General features: G+C 36.2%; 1 non-coding gene across 1 annotated transcript; it reads left to right on the top strand.

Moving 5' to 3' along the window:
- The first annotated feature begins 341 nt into the window (after positions 1–341).
- On the top strand, positions 342–448 carry LOC128032336 (small nucleolar RNA R71). The gene has a single exon (XR_008188463.1). It is a non-coding gene; the product is annotated as a small nucleolar RNA R71 (small nucleolar RNA).
- Positions 449–7,179: the final 6,731 nt, after the last annotated feature.

The following is a 7,179-nucleotide window of genomic DNA, read 5'->3' as shown; positions in this document are numbered from 1 at the left end:
AAGGGTAAATATTTTGAATTATTTATTCCACCTCCATTTGCATCGCATTGCATCACTGGATGTACCTATGTAGAAACATATAAACCATCAATTTTTTTATTCAAGAGTTCTACCAGATTCGATAATATGATGACTGCATCTAAGTTAATAACACTGATTGCTTTTGTCTACTTTTCCTCATAACTTTTCATTGATAATTATTCAGTGATATCTCCTCTATAAACTCTTAAGCCTCTTTAGGTGTTTTATTATTCAGGGTACCACCGGCTGCTGCATCGATGAACTGCCTAGTTGAGGGATTCAAACCATTGTAGAAGGTTTAAACCTATAGCCATAAAGGTAACCCATGGTGAGGGCACCGTCTCAATAAATCCTAATACCTCTCCCATGCATCATATAGGGTCTCAAAGTCCATCTGCACGAAGGAAGAGATATCATTCCTCAACCTAGCTGTCTTAGCCAGTGAGAAGTACTTCAATAGAAATTTCTCGGTCATTTGATCCCATGTAGTGATAGAACCTCGTGGTAAGGAGCTCAGCAATTTTTAGCTTTATTCCTCAATGAGAAGGGAAACAATCGTAGGCGAATGGCATCGTCAGAAATGACATTAATCTTGAAATTATCACAGACTTCCAGAAAATTAGCCAAATGAGCATTTGGATATTCGTCCTGCACACCATTGAACTGAACAAATTGTTATACCATCTGAATAGTGTTCGGCTTCAATTTGAAATTATTTGCAGCAATAGTGAGTCTCACAATACTTGATTCAGCCCCAGTTAGACTGGGCTTGGCATAATCATACATAGTACGAGGAGCAAGATTTGGATTTGTAGGATTCACAGAAACCACAAGAGGTAGTTGATTATTCTAATTATCAGTCATCTCCTCAGTAACAATATTAACGTCCTCTTGCTCTTCCACTATATTCTGTCAACTCTGTCTTGCTTCTCTACGACTTCTGCGAGCTGTACTCTCAATTTCACTATCAAACAATAATGGTCCTGATGGGTTCCTTCTAGTTATAAACTAAAGGAACCTGTCAAAAAAATAAAAGAAAAATTAGAAAAAAAAACTAAAAAAAATAAAATGTAGAAAAAATAAATGGCTAAATTAATAAAAATCAAGTTTTCCTAATATTTTAGTCCTCGGCAACGGCACCAAAATCTTGATGGTCACTAAACTAACTATAAAAACGACTAAGGCAAGTGCACCTATCGAATAATAGTATAGTTATGGTGAGTGGGGAATATCGTATCCGCGAGGACTAAAAGTACTAGTAATTATTGTTTTTCTATTATTTAGCTGTCAAATAGAAGTGATTGTTTTTAATCTAAAATTACTAAACTAATTTACCTAAGAACGCAACAGAGAATAAAATAGGAAAATTATCGAAGATACCAATGACATAGGCAATACCCAGGAAAGAATCTACCTAGACTTCACTTATTATTTTGAATCTGAATTAAATGATTTATTCACTTGTGCCTCAATCCGTAGAAATCCTTAAATTATGTTAATATCTCTTTCGAGAATAAGAACAACTGACTCTAGGTTGAATAATTGAAATCTCTTTCAAATTAAAACCCCTATTGTCGCATTAACTAGATTTATGAATTCCCCTATTAGATTTGACTCTAATCTGATAGATTTATGTCGTCCTATTTCTAGGATTGCTTGCAACTCCACTCAATTATGCTAGATCTACTCTTCAACTGGGACTTTTGCTCTACTGATTAAGCACATAAATCATGAATTAATATCCTAAAAATACTAAAACATGAAATAAGCATACATAATTGAGAACAAGAATCAAGTATTTTTCATGTAACTCAGAAATCAAATAATAAGATTCATCATAGGTTTCATCTTCCCTAGGTATCTAGGGAATTTAGTTCATAATCCTCAATAGAAACATCTCAAAGTTAAGATAACAACAAGACATAAAGAAACCCAAATAAACTTCTAAAGAAATTAAATAGAGATCTCCAATCTTGAAGGAGATCTACTTCCTGAGATGATTTCGATAGCGTTCTTCAAGTCTTTTCTTTATTCTTCTCTGTATATCCCCTTAATTCCTCTTTTAATTGTTATTTATAGACTTTAGAATGCTCAGAAAGCCTAAAAATTGGGAAGCAAGGTGCGTTATCGACACGGGCTGGAACATAAGCGTGTGGCTAGCCTGTGTGGCTCACACGGGCGTGTGGCCAACCCGTGTGGAAGTGCTCAGGCCATGTGGAACATAAAAACAACTCTATTTATCCGGTTTTGGCTCATTTTTCACTCTCTTCACTTCCAAGTGCTCTCCTAAGTATAGAAACATGAATTTAAAGGATTAGGAGCATCAAATTCACTAATTTATGCAATTAATTCTCCAAAAACGCATTAAGAATGAGATTAAAATATGCTACTTTTATAGCTTATCAATTTGCGAATCTGTTAATGAATTATTGGCTCCTATGGATACTAAACTTCTACCTTCTGTTGTGCAGTCACCAAATCTGGAATTCAAACCACTTCTCGAGCATCTCAAATGCGCATTTTTGGAGAATGATGATACCATTGCCAACTTAAAAGGGATTAACCCGTTGACAGGCACACATGAGATTTTCTTGGATGAAAAAATGAAACCAAAGCAAGAGGCACAATGACAATTGAACCCAAATATGGTGGATGTGGTAAAAAAGGAGAATTTCCAAGCCCATATGAGTGAAAGAATTCAGCTGGAGCAGCCCCAATACTAGTTGGAACGTCAAGCTAACGACGTTAAACAAGCGATCTGTAACACCCCTTACCTGAGACCGTTGCCGGATTCGAGCTCGAGGTATTACTTTACTTAACTTAAAAATTCGGGGCATAAAATTTTACTTTTGAAATTAATTTTACTATTCACAACAAAGCTGTCCACCTGCGCAGCAGTTACTAATTTAGTTATAACTTTGCTGACATTTATCTATCCATTCAAATTTAACATCTTTCTGTAATAAATGGGTCATCGAAGAAACTATCATAGAAAACCCCTGTACAAATCTCTGATAATAGCCAATTAAACCCAAGAGAAACTTCTAAGTTTAGATACATTCTTCGGTGGACTCCAATTGGCAATAGCTGAGATTTTACTCAGATATACCGTGATGCCTTCTGCAGATACAATATGTCCGAGAAAACCCACCTCTCGAAGCCAAAATTCACATTTACTGAATTTAGCATAAAGCTTCTTTTCACGCAGAATTTGCAACACTATTCTCAAATGTTCTGCATGCTCATTTTCTTCTCGAGAATAAACTAAAATATCATCAATGAAAACTACTACAAACCTGTCTAAATATGGTCTAAATATTCAGTTCATCAAATCCATAAATACTGCAGGTGCATTAGTCAGCCCAAACGGCATAACCAGAAACTCATAATGCCCATACCTGGTTCTGAAAGTTGTCTTTGGCACATCTGGCTCTTTTACCCGTAACTGGTAATAACCCGATCGGAGATCAATCTTCGAGAATACTGTGGCACCTTTCAGCTGATCAAATAAGTCATCAATTCGAGGAAATGGGTACTTATTCTTTATAGTTACCTTATTGAGGTACCGATAGTCGATACACAATCTCAAAGACCCGTCTTTCTTTTTCGCAAACAAAACTAGAGCACCCCAGGGTGAATGACTCGGACAAACAAAACCTTTATCAACAAGTTCTTGTAATTGCGTCTTTAACTCTTTTAATTCTGTAGGAGCCATACGATACGGAGCTATGGAAATTGGGGTAGTTCCCGAATTCAGATCTATAGAGAATTCCACTTCTCTTTCTGGTGGCAACCCCAGTAATCCCCCTGGAAACACATCAGAAAATTCATATACAACTGGCACTGCCTGTATCTTTGACTTAGATACCTTAGTATCCAACACATATGCCAAATAAACACCATACCCTTTTCTGACAGACCTCTGAGCTGTCATCATTGAAATCACATCAGATAATTCCTCTGTCTGATCAGATTTAACCCGAAGTAGTTCTCCATTCTAGCACTTCAGCACAATATATTTCTGTTTACAGTTTACTACTGCATCATGCTGAGTTCACCAATCCGTGCCCAATAGCACATCAAACTCATCGAAAGGCAATAACATCAAGTCAACCAGAAAACAAATACATTTTTACCATCAGTGGACAATTTTTACAAACTTTATCCACCACCACAAACTGGCCCAGGGGGTTCGAGACTTTAACCATAAATTCAGTAGGCTCAACAGATAAATTTTTAACAAATACTACTTTTGTGCATATGTATAAATGTGTAGAGCCAGGATCAATTAATGCAATAACATTCGTATCATAGAGAGAAAATGTACCGGTAATTACATCAGGGGAGGATGCCTCTTCACGAGCATGAATAGCATATGTTCTTGTGGGTGCTCAAACATCTGATCTAACTGCTGAGTCTCTGGACATACCCCTGTTATTCGCTCCAACTCCTGGGTTTCTCTATGGTCTACCTCTAGTAGAAACATTTCCTGATCTCGCACTGGGTATAACTTCTCTCTTAGTTGTTTCAGGACCATCCCGGATAAAGTGATCTGGTGCACCACATCTAAAAAAAAATTTACTTGTTCTGCACTCTCCAAGATGGCGTCTACCACATTGAGGACATTCTGGACTAGAAGTTTGAGTACTGCCCGTACTTGCAACTGTAGTGGTTTGAGCTCTACAACCCTCAAATCTTCTGCTTCTGCTTCGGCTAGAATTTCTGGCTGGAAAATTTGATCCACTAGAAAGCACTCTAGGCCTCTTAGACGTAGACTAAAATGATTTACTCATTTGCCTCATTTTTTGTATCTTGCACTTCAACTTCAGCTTTGGCCTTCTCTTTTTCTTTTAACAAATCTTCTACTTTACAGGCTCTTTCCACCAGAACAACAAACTCTCTGATTTCCAATACACCTACTGATAGTTGGATGTCATCATTAAGCCCATCTTCAAATCTCTTGCACATGTTATTTTCGATGGACACAAATTCCCCTACATATTTACTAAGTCTGACAAATTCGCGTTCATATTCAGTCATGGTCATCTTACCTTGTTTTAGCTTAAGAAACTCCTTCCTTTTCTGATCTATAAATCTCTGGCTGATATACTTCTTACGGAACTCCTCCTGAAAGAAATCCCAGGTAACCCTCTCACTCGGTACCATTGACATGAGAGTCTTCCACCAGTGATAGGCTGAATCTCAGAGAAGTGAAACAACACACTTCATACATTCTTCAGGTGTACAAGATAATTCTTCAAAAGCTCGGATAGTATTTTCGAGCCAAAATTTAGCTTTCTCGGCATCATCATCTTTGATAGCCCAAAACTCTTCAGTCCCTTGTTTCCGGATCTTATCAACTGGAGGTCTCTCTCTGATAACTATACCTGCAGTTGGGGAAGCTACATGGGGAACCTGAGAATCATGAGGGGGTGGAGGTCTCACAGCCAAATTTGTACGAACGAACTCGACAAACCAATCATTCATAGCTTGGAAGAAGACTTCTCTAGCTCTTCATCCCTAACTAACTGATATGGGCCTTTCACTAACATTAACATCTGGTGGCACCGTCCCTTTTGCGGGAGCGAGTGCATTACTCTCTACTTCATCAGTGCCAACTCGTTCTGGATCCATAACTATAAAAGAAAACATTTTAAAATCGTCAGGAGTCGTCACATTATCAAAATATAAGTATGACATGTATAGGTAGACTTTTATTCATACTGAGTATTCCGAGAACCGACTAAACCTGCTCTGATACCAATTAAATGTAACAGCACCTACCCGAGACCGTTGCCAGAGTCGAGCTCAAGGCATTACTTTACTTAACTTAAAATTTTGGGGCATAAAATTTTACTTTTGAAATTAATTTCACTATTCACAATAAAGCTATCCACCTGCGCAGCAGTTACTAATTTAGTTCTAACTCGAGATACGAAATTTGAAATTTAAATCCATAAATTTTCCCTGAAACTAGGCTCATATTTCTTCTTACCATAAATTTTTCAGAATTTTTGGTTCAACCAATTAGTACAGTTTATTAGTTAAAGTCTCCCCTGTTTCACCACTTGACTATCCTCCCTCTTGTCACTAAAAATAAGCTTTATCATTGTAGGATTTTCATATGGTGTTCTGACTTGTTTCTACAGAAAATAGACTCAATAAGAAATCTATACATATAAACTAAAACTCATAACCATTTTATAATTTTTAATGATTTTCTAAAATCAGAATAGAGGACTCCAAAAATAGTTCTGACCCTGTCTCACTAAAATTCACATATCTTAAAATATAAAATTCATTTTGCTGCACCATTATTTTTTTATGAAAGTAGACTCAATAAGCTTTAATTCTATATATCATTAACCTTCTAATTCATTTTATACTATCCTAGGTTATTTTTCAAAGTCACGTCACTGTTAATGCTTAAAATCTGTTTCTTTGCAAATTTTGCTCTTTCATGATTTCTATTCATGATTTATCACCTAAACATTTGTAACAACAAACACCTTCATACTTAGCCATTTTAACAACCATTCATCATCAATTACTTACATATCATTCTTTAGGAAAATCATAAATATAAACATTCAAAATAACTAAGTCCCTATACATGCCATAACCCAAACATGGTTCATCACGTTCATAGTGTGGACGATCTCCGACGTCTTTAAGTTCCCGAAAGTAGCTTTACAATACTATAAGAGAAAGAAAAATAAAAGAAGTAAGCATAAAGCTTAGTAAGTTTACTAGAAAATAAATAATAACATTTAACACAAATAATTAAACTCAAATGTCAAGATCTGTAGTTTACTCTTTATTTAATCTCATTCTCGTTCTCTTGCTGGTTTACTTAGTTAACTCATGATCGTAACTTATTCTTCTCTTGCTGAAAAATTGAGTATCAATTGATAATATAGTAAGTTCTTAACTATTATAACTCATCTGAGCTTGCCATTTATGCTTTTAAATAAACTTTCATTAACATGATTCGTTTACTAGCTCGTTGAGCCACGTTGGAATAATAAGGATACTTGGGTCTTTTCTGATAATAACATGCCAAAGCCATGTCCCAAACATGGTCTTACATGGGTGTTCTCATATCGATGCCGATGCCATGTCCCAGACATGGTCTTACGGGAGATCTCTCATCTCGGT

This window comes from Gossypium raimondii, chromosome 8 (assembly GCF_025698545.1).
Source record: "Gossypium raimondii isolate GPD5lz chromosome 8, ASM2569854v1, whole genome shotgun sequence".
Taxonomy (NCBI): domain Eukaryota; kingdom Viridiplantae; phylum Streptophyta; class Magnoliopsida; order Malvales; family Malvaceae; genus Gossypium; species Gossypium raimondii.
The sequence above is the reverse complement of the archived record's forward strand: the minus strand, read 5'-3'. Positions and strand labels throughout refer to the sequence as shown.